We start from the raw sequence: 12,635 nt of genomic DNA, 5'->3' as shown, positions 1-12,635 counted from the left end.
TTTAATTTGTAGTGAGGCAAGTCTCTAAGCTGCAATATTGTGAAAACCAAAATTAGTCTGTAGTTTTATACTTGTTTGGAGACATCCAGTTCTTTAACATGTCTGTTTTGCCAGTTGCTATCCCTGGTAGCTTTTTCCTCATCTGTTTCATGAAACTATGACAAGCATGCTTTTAGTTTGAGTGTACCTTAAAATTTTGGCATGATTTTTTTTTCTAACTGCAGGAAAAAACCAAAGAATTGAACATAGGAGATATATTTCATGCTGCTCTTGAAAATGCAGCTTCTGCTTTCTAATGAGTTGCCTAATAAATAGTGCAGTGAAATTTCCATCTTTTCCCTTGTAATTGCACACAAAACAATTATTTTTAGTTTTGCTTGACAAACTGGTAAAATGAAGCCATTTGAAAAGTGAGGAGGCTTGAAGTTTTGTAGAAATTCCACACAGCTCTACACTGAATCATCAGTCCCAAGAGCACAGACATTGCATAGAAATGTCACAGTCCTTCTGGCATATTAATGAGGAAGCAGCAATGAGTTTTCAGTCAGGTTGATTTTAGAGTTCTTGCTCAGCTTGCAATAAAAGCTCACAGCATTCAGTAAAAGAACACTTTAAGCAAACCCAAAATCAGGATAAGGATACAGTCCAGACTTGGGCTATTTCCATCATGAGGTAGAAGCAGAACCTTGCCTCTAGTGATGTGTTTGTACCATGTGTTATTACAATCACACTTCTTTCCTCACCTTTTACAAGCCAGACAAAGAAAAATGTGTAAGTCTGCCGCTATTCTGACTACTATGGGACTTTTCCTCTGGGAGGATGGTGATTTTTAACTGAATAAATACTTAAGCATCTTTGAATACTCCAGTAACTGTTGTCTTCAGATTTTCTTTGAAGCAAGAGTTGTGCTTTATTTTGGAATTTTTATCACAGATCAACCTTGAGAGAAAAGTAAATAATACGTGTTCAGGAATAATAACCTACTGAGAGGTGGGGCAGGAGATTAGAGAAAAATGTTGCTCTCTGAAGAGACAAGAAAGTTTATATGTTAATCCCTTGGAATTAACTTCATTCAGCCCTACTGAATGAAGAGTGGAAACATCCCTGATTAGCAAGAAGCAGCTTTTGGGATTATTGAGTAAGTTAATATTTTATAAAGTAAAATATCTGAAAAATTTAGAATATGCTAGAATCAGAGACAATGATTGCCTCTGGAAACCAGCAATAACATTGAGGATGGCTGCAGGTTCAAATCTAACTCAAAGCAGTTATACTTGAAAGGAGTTATTACCTGATATTTGGGTCTGAGAAGGGGGGTAGAGCTAACTGACCAAGTGTTTACATTGCCAAGTGCAAATATGCAAAGACAGATATATTTTAAAGATGTGCAAGAAAAAATGAAAAATAAATGTCAGTTAAATGTCAAACATAATTAAATATATGATCACAAATATAATTAAATACATTAAAACACTGCTAAAAGTATTTTAAAATCTACCTAAGAGACAGGAAAACTTTTCCATTGCCTGCAATTCTGGGGCATTGTTTTTGTTAATTGTATTACTGGTATTATCCCTAACAAAACTGTTATAAGAAGCCAGAGTTGACCTGTTCTGGACTTGCTTCTCTAAAAGGCTACACCATCCCCTGTGTTAGTGAAAGCTTCCATTCCCCAAAAATAATTCTCCATGAAAACGTTCTCCTCTCCTTCCCTGTCTCCAGTGCATTAAACTCTGACTGTGTTGTCCTTCAGGAACCTGAAAAAAAAAAAAAAAGGGCAGAAACAGAAATATTGTGCTCCATAGGCTGGAAAAATGTGTTTTTCTCACTTCAGTGACTTTTGTGGAATTGTGTAGTGGAGAGAACATGTTTATAAACTGAATAAAATTGGTAGCGCTCTTCTTGCTGTTCTTGGGAGATTCTGGATTACCTTGGGTGCCTTCTCCACTGTAGCTCTCAAAGATCCTTTTTGAAACCCTGCAAAATACTGAAAAGACTAGATGTTTAATTCTGCAGAAAAGGAGGATTAACATGAGACTAATAAATGCCTGCGAAAATAACATTTCATTTGCTAAAGTGAGAGGGGGAAAAAAGAGAATTAATAACATTGAGACTTAGGTTTTAGCTTCTAGATTAGTGGCTGAGGAATCATTAGTTCTCCTGTCCCTTTTCAGATATTGCTCCCTTTGGTATAGCAAATGGCATTTCCACCCACAACACTGCAAATACAGAGATAAACAAGCTGAGGTGGGGGGCAGGGAGCTGTCTGGTGATATGGAGGAAATCTTAAATAGCTTTGGTAGAACTACTTCATCACACCTTCCTACACCAAAACATTCCCAAGCAAAAAGCAACCTCTTGACCAGGTTATCTGGCCAGTGTTAGAAGCTGCTGTAGAGAAGCAAAATTGAAAGCCTGGAGAGGCAAAACAGGGGGAGGCAAGTTGAAGCACGAGGACTGTTTGTAAAGGCCAGCAGGAACTTCACTGCTAACATATCCAACCCACTGGATAAATCCTGGTAAACAGAGCATCTGAATAGCACCTAAATTGGAACTGGTTTTGAGAAACACTGCATTTTATTTTCTTAAGGACAGCAAAGAAAAGCAGATGAACATAGAAAAGAGGAGGGTTTGCCTAAATTATGTACAAGCACTGCAATTGCTTGTGGGAAACAAGCCAAACAGAATGCTATGTGTGGTATGTAGTAGCAATAAGAGTTTCTTACTAACATTTCAGATTTTAAGGTATTGGCTTGAAATTTCTTTCATAATGGAGCGGGGTTGTGGGTTTTTTGCTTCTTAAGGCCCTCATATAAAAATGATTTATTAAACGGCCCTTTGATCTGAAATGTACAGAATTTCCATTTCCTGTCGTTCCTACCGCAAACTTTAAACCCTTCCCAAAAAAACTCGGGATACAACTGCTGAATTACCTCAGTTATGTGGTCTGGCCAACCCAGGTTTGTGTCTCTGATGGTACCACGTTATTCACAGGTAGGTGACTGTAAGGAATTTTAACTGTCCTGACCTGGTTGATGGTGCTTCTGCTTAGTAGTTACCAATATTTAATTTAGATTATGCTATGAAGGAGCAGTGATGGGAGAGGAGAATAGTCTCTTTAAATTAAATCCAGGTTGAAACATGTTGCTAACCGGATGGAGTGCTCAGTGTTTGCTGCATCTGCTGGCTGTATGTCCCTGTGGTATTTCATGAGAGCTCCATGGGTTAGGTATGGTGCAAAAAACATACTTCCTTTTTGTTTCATGGTGTTCCTTCTCATATATTCTGAGAGATTATATGTTGAGCCCTCTGCTTTGGTTTGGGTTTTGGGGTTTTTTGTTTGTTTGTTTTGGGGTTTTTGTTTTTTGTTTGGTTGGTTGGTTTTTGTTTGGTTTTGTTTGTTTGTTTGTTTTTTTAACAATCATGTTGCATCTTAATTGTTCCTTTTGTAAAAAGCAAGACTTTTGATCTTTTTGAGAATTTTTCCATACTTTATTGAGCTTTGCCTGACAGATCAAGTCTCCTTAACCCATCTAATTCTCGGCTGTGAGTTTCCAGCAGGGAGTGGTGATAATACCTAACAAACAAACCAAGCACAGTGTGATTTTTCTTTCTCCCGCTCCCACTGTCCAATATTAGGTGATTCCTGAACCTGAGGCTGCTTCTCAACATTATGCTTAACAGCCACTGGTGGATGTGTTTATGTAGCCCATTTTGTAGCTGTTCATACTCCTGGCCTATACAGCATCACTCAGCATTGGGTTCCACCAGGTATTACTAGAGAAAAGTACTTTTGCTTGTTTGTTCCACACTTGCTGCCTCACTGTTTCATTGTTTTCACCCTTTCATCCTAAGCTCCCATCAAATTGTATTTGCTAGCTTTCTTTTTTTCTAAGGTTCTTTTTGAAGTCTAAGTAGCCTGAACTGAGTGAAGAGGGACAGAAGAGGATGTATGATGAATTTGCATGGTTTTTGTTATGGTTTCTGTCAGCAATTTCTTAGAGTGAAACAATTGGTATTCTCACTGCAGCTGAACATAAGGCAGGTGCTTTCACTGAGGTGTTACTTTATCCCAGTACTTGAGATTCACAGCTCCTGATGGTCCTTACTGATGTGAGGAGAAAGAGGCAGGAGGTACAAGTGAGTTGGTGAAGAGAAACACAGGCACAGTCTAGCTTTGCTATGGGTGTAATGTAGGTTCTTGCCTGCTAATTTCTCTTCTCCTTGGACTTCTCTCTGGAAGTCTACATGTGGCTAACTCATTTCTCACAGCATTTGAATCTCCAGATGCCTGAAGAGTCTGATGCTGGGAAATTGCAGCCTGAGACTGAGGAGTGATTAACCACAGTCCTCGGTCTTGGTGGTAACAATATAACATAACATGTAACTTGTAAATCCAGCTAGAAGGGAAAATTATTTCCTGTAAGAATACTTGTGTCCTTGTACTCCAGTAGTCTTTTGCTGGTCTGTGGTATTCCTTCATCCTCCTCACTGTTTGTCTGACTTGTCTTGAGTTACCACCAAGCCAGTTCAAAATGTTATTTTCACTTTTCCCTTGCCTGCATTTACTATTTAGAGAAAACAGTGGTGTTTAGCTTTGTCCATAAATACAAAACCATTCTGTAGCAAGTATATGTAGCTTTTGCAGCACCTGAAATTTCAGTTTGAGAGCAATCAGTTTCTTATAAACTGTCAGTGTTTGAGATGTAACAGATCCAGCCCAGGAACTGTATGATGGGTCTGTAACATCCCTGCCATCTTTCCTGTGATAATATTCTTCAACAGTCTACATTTGTGGGAAGGACTATGTCTTGATAGTGCAGATGAAAGATGGAGGAGGACAATTGTCTGAAGAATACCAGCTAACAGCAGAAATTGGCTTTTCCTGGCTCACAGATAAAATATAGAAAACTCCAAACAAAGCTCCTCCCCTGGGTACAGGACACTAAACGTCAGCTCAAACAAACATCCCTGGCATTTAATGAGATCTGCTTCCTCAGATAATAGTGAGATCCTTTGCTGATATGATGTAGTTGTCATGGTTACAAAAGGACCAGCTGCTAAAAACAAAGTATCGGAAAGATGAAAATGGAGAAAATCAATGTCCAAGCAGAAAAGACATACAGCAGAGAAGATGATTTGGAGATCAGGGAGAAATAAAGGGAATGGGGTCAGCAGCTAGGGAATTCAACAGGAAATAAAAGCAAGAGGAAAGAAAGTTCAAAGGTAGATAACCAGAGATGTATGATCCAGAAGCAGACCTTGAGGGAACTTGACATGCTTATGTTTGTAATTAATGAAAAGCCTTCAAAGAGAAGTCTGGAAACAATATTCCTTAGCAAAAGTCCCTTTTGGCTTATTCTCTTTGAAGCTTTGCACGTTATATCTTAGGCAAGAACGAACTGTGGAAGACAAAGTTATGCTCTGATACTGAAGGGTGGACAGTGACTTTTTCCACCAAGATGATACAGCATAGGTGAAAAAGTGTATAGGATGTTGGAAAGATTTGCATAGAGCACCTTCTCTTGTTATTGACATTTTGGCCAAGTTCCTTCTGAAAGATGTAAATCTCCAAGATTTAGCCTCTGTGTGCTGTGCCCTAGTTTTGAGGAGGTAAAGATTTAGATGGCCCTTTTTTGTTAAGTTGGTGAAAGCTAATTGAACCTTTTGTTCTGATAAAAAGTAATGAAAAGAGTATATGAGATAATAAAGTGAGCCTGATAGCTTGATGTGAGTTAATATCATAGTGATTCCCTGAGCAAGTGGGTTGGGATCCTCAATTAATTCCTGCAGCAAAATGGGAAATCGGGTTTCCATGGATACTGAGCCAGCAGCAGCACTGACACTCACAGCGATTGCAAGCTAGTTTCCCTAAGGCTTGCTTGCTAAGGAGGGTTCTCCCCCTGCCTCCCATGATCTGTATTCCATATTTTTAAAGAAAAAGAGGCAGATGGACATTTGAGGAACAGGTAGAGACAAAAAATATTATCCCCGTACCTAGTAAAACTGTGTACAAGAAATGCAAGTGATTTTATTGCATAATTTTAATCTACAATTAGGAATAAAATATATTAAAACTAGGGAACGAAAAAGGCTGCAGCCCACTGAGGTTTTGACAGTCACTGAGGATGACAGCAAGGCCTCTGTCAGGACAGATTTATAACCAAGGACACAGTAAGAGCAGAGTACCTATTCCAGTGCAGGGCTGTACGTGGTTTAAACATAGCTGTTCAGCCAGGTGATTGCAGCAATGTGTTTATTAGCAGTCGTGAAAGAAAAATGGAAGAAAAAAAAAGATGTGTTGTATCTGCCAATTGAAAATCCAATAAAAAATACAATATAGAAAAGCCAAATTGTTCTTACTCAGAAGCTCACTGCCAGACATAGTGATAAGTGATGTACTCGCATTAAAAACATGTAAGACAAGTGAGAGGAAGAAAGATATTTGGCAATTATGTGTGGTTTTAAATCCTCTCTGATTCATAGCAGTATCAAGCACTGTATTTTTATTTGCTGTAGGATAGAAATTTGAGGAAACTCACCACCTTATTTACGCCATGTACCCGTCCATCAAACACGGGATGAACACTGGTAACATCCATGAAAAAAGGCAGTATAACTAGAAATGTCTTCAACGTTTGACCTGTGACCTGTTGCTCCTACTCAAGAATTTATAGTGACAAGTTGGTTATAATCAGAAGTTAAGCCTGGCTGTGCCCAGCCCCTCTGACCTCTGAGGACTAACTGGAATGCAAGGGGGGGGGTATTTTCTTCCAAATTTCATATTCTAATGGAACACATAGTTTATTTGTAAAGTGACCATGACTGTTGCAGCCACTGCACGGAGCTGCTGCCCTTTGCTGCCACAGCCTGAGTGGGTTAAAGATCTGCCTTTGAATTGCTCATGTGCTTGGGTTATGGTTAGTCAATTATATATATATATATACACACATATATATATAGTGATGTGCTGTGGTATATGTGTGTGTGTGCATGATTACGCCTACAACACTTGAGCATGTGCTAGCATGGGATAGGAAGCTGAATGATGTAAAAGAGGGAGGGTGCTGTGGCTGGGGCATTGCTGTTGTGAGCTGGAAGCCAACTGGAATAGAATCTCCCTTCAGTACTCTGATTGGATTATCAGCCAATGTCATTCAAGAAGAAATTCCTATCTTCTGAATTCTTGTTACAGGCTGGAGAGAATATGAGATATGTGGCTGTAATAACACCTTTTTTTTTTTTTCCATGTTACTTTCTATCAAGCACTGCAGTGAGGGTGGAAAAATCCCCAAACTCTTGGGGTTTGAAAATTGCAAGACAAATCTTCAGAACAATAAGCCTCTGTCCTTGCTATAATGTCCTGAGTATGCAGCAGTGGTTTGTTTTTGTTCATTAGTGAACTATCATAGCAAGAGGAAGAGTATTCTGCATAGATATTTCAGGTTAAGCAGAAAGGCATTGTAGTTAAGAGCTCATAGGTATTTCTGTGATGAATATCCTAGTGTTTTGCTGTCTAACTCCCAAATCTTTTGTTGTCAGGGTGGTTTGCCTCTGTGGTCGTGTGAAATCTTGTAAATAAACAACCCGTGGCACTGTTTGTGTTACAGAAAGTAGGAAATGTCATTTAAAATGGCATTGTCACATCACTAAGTTTGCCAGCTGGAGTACTGAATCATAGAATCCCAGAATGGTTTGGGTTGGAGGGGACCTTAGAGATCATTTAGTTCCAACTCCCTTGCCATGGGCAAGGACACCTTCCACTAGACCACTCTCATCCACCAGCCCCCACGAGTCCTTCTCAGCAGGGCTGCTCTCTTACCTGTTCATCCCCCAGCCTCTGTTGATACTGGAGGTATCAATATATACTCTGTCCAAGGTGAAGCACCTTGCTTATTTATTTTCAGTAACTTACAACATCTTGAGAGAAAAGAAGATCTTCGTGCCTGGCCTGGTTCCATCTGGGATAATTTTCTTCTTAGTAGCTGGAGCAGTGCTGTGTTTTGGATTTAGTATGAGAATAACGTTGATAACTGATGTTGATGAACACTGATGTTTTGTTGCTCAGTACCCTAAGTCAAGGACTTTGCAGTTTCCCGTGCTCTGCCAGTGAGCAGGTGCACAACAAGCTGGTGGGAAACATGGCCAGGACAGCTGATCCAAACTGGCCACAGGGATATTCCTCACCAGAAAATGTCAACTGGGGGCAGTTGGTCAGAAACTGGCCATTGCTGCTGGGCTGCAGGTGGTGAGCAATTGTGCTGTGCATCTTGAGTTTTATTTCTCTCTCTCTTTTTCATTACTATTATTGTTATTATCATTATTAGTAGCAGTATTATATTTTACTTTGTTTCAGTTATTAAACTTTTCTTATGTGAGCCCAGGAGTTTTCACTTTCTTCCTGATTGTCCTTCTCATCCCATCGTGGGGTGGGGACTGTGTGAGGTAGGGGCTGCGTGGTGCCTAGTTGCTGGCTGAGTTTAAACCACAACAGTCCTTTTTGGTGCCCTATTGTGGAGCACCAAGGGGGGAGATAATGACAGCTCTGACCAGAGTGTGTTAAACCAGATTTGTTACGAGCATTCATTGTATTGGTTTAGTAGTCACTGGTCCCAGTGTTGATTTATTTGCACTCAGAGTTGTTGTGCTTTTTCCCAAGGCTGTGTTATGTAACACTTCACTTGCAGTGTGTGTTCCTTGTGCTGGGCTAGGAACACACAATTAAATTGCTCTTTCACAACATTTTTCTTTCTGTCACTGCCACCAGCCCAACTACCCCTACAGAATACAAGGCCCACATCAGGGGCTACAGTTTCAGCTGGGCAGTAGTTGTGAATGATGAAGTGCTTTCTACTTATAATTTGTATTTCTTTTTTTTTTAATCTTACCCCAAATGAAATGTTAACCTAATGTCAGAAGACTTCCTTAGCTTCAGTACATTGAGTCTGCCTGGCATCCTAAATAATCCTTCATGTCTAGAGATACACACACATACGGTAGATGGCATCAGTGATTTTTGTTCTGAAGAAGAAAGTGAATGACCAAAGGAGGAAAATGATTGCTTGTGTAACAGCAGCAGTGAGATCCCAGCACTGGCAGAGTCATCTGTTGTCTTTGTTCATTGGTAACACTTGTTGAATGCTCATAATTGTTACCTGCTTTGCTTTTCTTCCACTACCTTCTTACCTTTACCTTACCGATAGTTCTCATATATTAATTCTGCAGGGACAAAGAGGACACCAGTATATGGTGAATCATCTTACTCATCCTGATACCATAGGAGACCTAATACCATTTGTCACAGGGCTAACAGCAAACTGAGGGAAGCGTTGTCTCTTGGCAACTGCAGCCAAATTACCTCAACTGGAGGATTAAGGTTCACCAGAGCAGAGGTGCTCTTCAGCACCAGGGAAATGTTTGGGTACTTCAAGTACTGTACTAGCTTTTGAAGTCTGTTAATCCATGTGTCCCAAATGAACTATTTTTAAAGGGTTTTCTTTAAATCAGAGCAGGAAAGCCTGAGGGGAAAGCCCTCAGCTGCCTTAGATTTCTGAGAAAAATCGATGACGTCATCTTGCCGCTCATCTATAATGTCTGAGATCAGGAAAAAAACCAAGCAAGCAACCCGATTCTTACACAATCCCTGCTCTATTTAATTTTTGTAGAGCATACCTTGCTCTAGAGTAATCACAGGGAAGAGTTCCCTCTCCTGGGTGATGGACAGCTCTGCCACAGCTGGCAGGAGCAGCACGGTTTGAGGGCCTGTGCACAGAGCAAAGAGAACCACATACCACAGTGGGGGGAGAATTCTGCAGCAAACATTGTCTCAGTCACTACAGCAAAGCCATGCATTCAAAAAACCTGGTTTTCACTCCTCACAGGACCAAAAAGGCTGCTGAGATTTAAGTATTTCCTCATTTATGAGTGCATTTATACCCATTCCCTCTGTGCCCCATCCAAAAGTGACAGACGTTTATTGTAATGAATGCAACTGCAAAGAAAGAAAAATTAATTATAAATAAGTTTAATATATCTGTAGAATATCCTGCAGTACAGTGCATAAAAATATCACAGTTTTTAAAATCAGGTGGCTTGGTTCTGGAGTGCAGGGTGAGAGGATAGGAACAATTCTACAGCATTTCTTTAAAAAGCTGCAATAGCCCCTCTTTTCTAATTATTCGGGCAGAGAATGATAAAATTGGAGAATAATAAAACTTTTTAAAGGGATATCTAATAACTTGTTTTACAGTCTGGAATATTAAAAACAGTATCCAGGGGAAACAGAGGAGAGAACAGGATAAGGTAGTTGGAGGTTCAGGATAAAGACAATTGAAGGCATGTGTATTTGAACAATTAGTGTGAGACCTAGAGAAATTATGATTGATGCTGTTATTATTACATATCCAGGCAAAACCAACATTTCTGAAAGAAAATGACTGAATTTTGCCAAAAGTCAGTGGGCATTCCAGACACAAGGAAGCTGTTTGTGGATGAAGTGAAAAGTGCATCTAATTGAACCAAAATTTGTATTAGAACACCAGGCAAGTTACAAAGATAAAGTCAATTAACTTTTCTTGCACTCAGAGTTGAACTTAGTTAATTCAGTGCCAACAGTGACCACTCTACTTTTAGTCACAGTACAGGTTGGCAAGACTTGAAGTAAGCTGGTCATGAAAACAGCAGTTAACAAAAAATATCTGAGATAATTGAAAAGGAAGAAAGCAATAGATTTTTTTTCATCTCTTTGCGATTTTGGATTTGGAAAAACAAAACAAAATTTGTCTGAATTATGTAGTTCAATACCAGTAAAGGAATATTGGGCCTAACGTATGCAGAGTGTATGAATGAAATTCTCTGGGAATCAGGCAGGTCCTTCTGATCTTGAAAAAGAATAGCATAAAGAAAAAAGGGAAAGAAGGATGCAATGGCTTCTGCAGTGTCAGTAAACATGTTCAGAAGCCAAAACAAACTACGGTGTTTGTAGAAAAAGTCAAGTTCTGCTACTCATCCCTTTCTAACAGAGCTCCACACTGTGACAGGCTGGTGAAAAACAGACTAGTTGTAATCATTATGTATGGCACGTCACAAACTCTGCAGCAGGTATTTGTTAAAAAACGAAAAGCACCAAATCACATTTTCAAGACAGAGGTCTGGCCTGGTGCACTGACGTTTGAAAACTAGTACGATTTCTCTCCACAAAGAGCAAGTGCCAAAGAACAGATGTGTATTAGCTGCCATTCGGTACCGCCAGCTGCGGATAAGCGGGAGCCTTCCCCATTTTTCCCGGAGGCATCGTGCGGCTACAAACCCATCGCTGGTTTTAAGCTGGAAATGCCTCAGTGTGGGAGGCACCGCAAAGCGACACTGACAAGGCACTGCCCTAAATATAGCAACTCGGTTAAACCCGTGCACACGGCAGAAGTTTAAATATTCCATAAAAGCGGGCGGGCAGAGCCCCGCAGCTCGGATATAACCCGCAAAGGCGGCGGAGCGCGGTGAGTTACACAACCGCCCGCCCGCAGAGCGGGGGGGATGCCCGGCACAGCGCGGACGTGTCAGGCGCGGCCAGACCCGGCGAGGGGACCGCGGGCCCCGCCGCTGCCGCCCCTCCCCGCGCCGCCGGTGCCCCCAGGGCCGCTCCCGCCCCCCCCCGCGGGTCCCCGCGCACTGCGGGGAAGCCCCGGCGGCGGCGGCGGACCCGCGCACGCGCACTGCGGCCGCACTGCGTCGCCGGTGCCGCCGCCGCCGCCGCCGCCGCCGCCCGGGCGCGCGCCGGGGGAGCCCCGCCGGCGGGGCCGCGCGGGCGGGGCCGGGGCGGGGCGGCGGCACCGCCGGGGCCGCTATTTATAGCGCCCGGGGCTCCCCCGGCCCCGCCGGCGCTCCCGCGGCGGTTCCGTGCGGGGCCGGTGTGTGCGGGGAGGGAGCGGTGGCCGCGCCAAGGGACGGCCCTAACGAGGGGCGAGAGCGGAGCCCCGAGCGCTGTCACTCGCTGTCAGTGGCGGCCGCGGCCGTGTGGTACCCGCGGCTCTGTTAGTATCCGTGCCCCGCTCTCCGCCGCGCGGAGCCCGGGTCTGTCCCGGTTTGGGCTCCGCCGCTCTCGCCAGGGGCGGGCGGAGGGAGCAGGGCTCTCCCGGCAGGCCCGCTGGAATCCCGGAGATTCCCCTTTTCCGGGAGCGGGCAGCTCCCGCCCTGGGCGCGCTGCCAGCGCCCAGAAAACTCCTCCGCATCGGGGCTGCCGAGCTGACCGTGAGCCGCCGGCGCTCGGCTCCTCCGCGGGGGCTGAGGGGTGTGTGTGTGTAGGGGGCGAGTAGTGCGAGCTTAGCAAACACGGGGTGAGGCCGAACGGCCCCGGGATCCTCCGGGCGCCCCCCGCGCCGCCCGCTCGGGCAGCGCCCGCGCGTTCCCGCGGCCCCGGGGGCGGGCGCGCGGCCGGCTGCAGCCTTGGCTCGGCGCCCCCCCACCCGGAGCCGGAACCGCCATATAAGGAGCGGGAGCCTCCGCCGGAACCGGGACTTATAAGGCCGTTCCCTTATATGGAAAGTGTGGCGGGGGTTTCCGGCGGCGCCGCCGCGGCCGGCGGGGGCCGGGGGACCCCGCTCCCCGGGGCCGGCGGCGCTGCCGGGGCGCTGCGGAGG

Source organism: Manacus candei, unplaced genomic scaffold (assembly GCF_025592945.1).
Source record: "Manacus candei isolate 608988 ecotype Guabito, Panama unplaced genomic scaffold, ASM2559294v1 h1tg000037l, whole genome shotgun sequence".
Lineage (NCBI taxonomy): Eukaryota > Metazoa > Chordata > Aves > Passeriformes > Pipridae > Manacus > Manacus candei.
Note: the sequence above shows the minus strand (reverse complement) of the source record.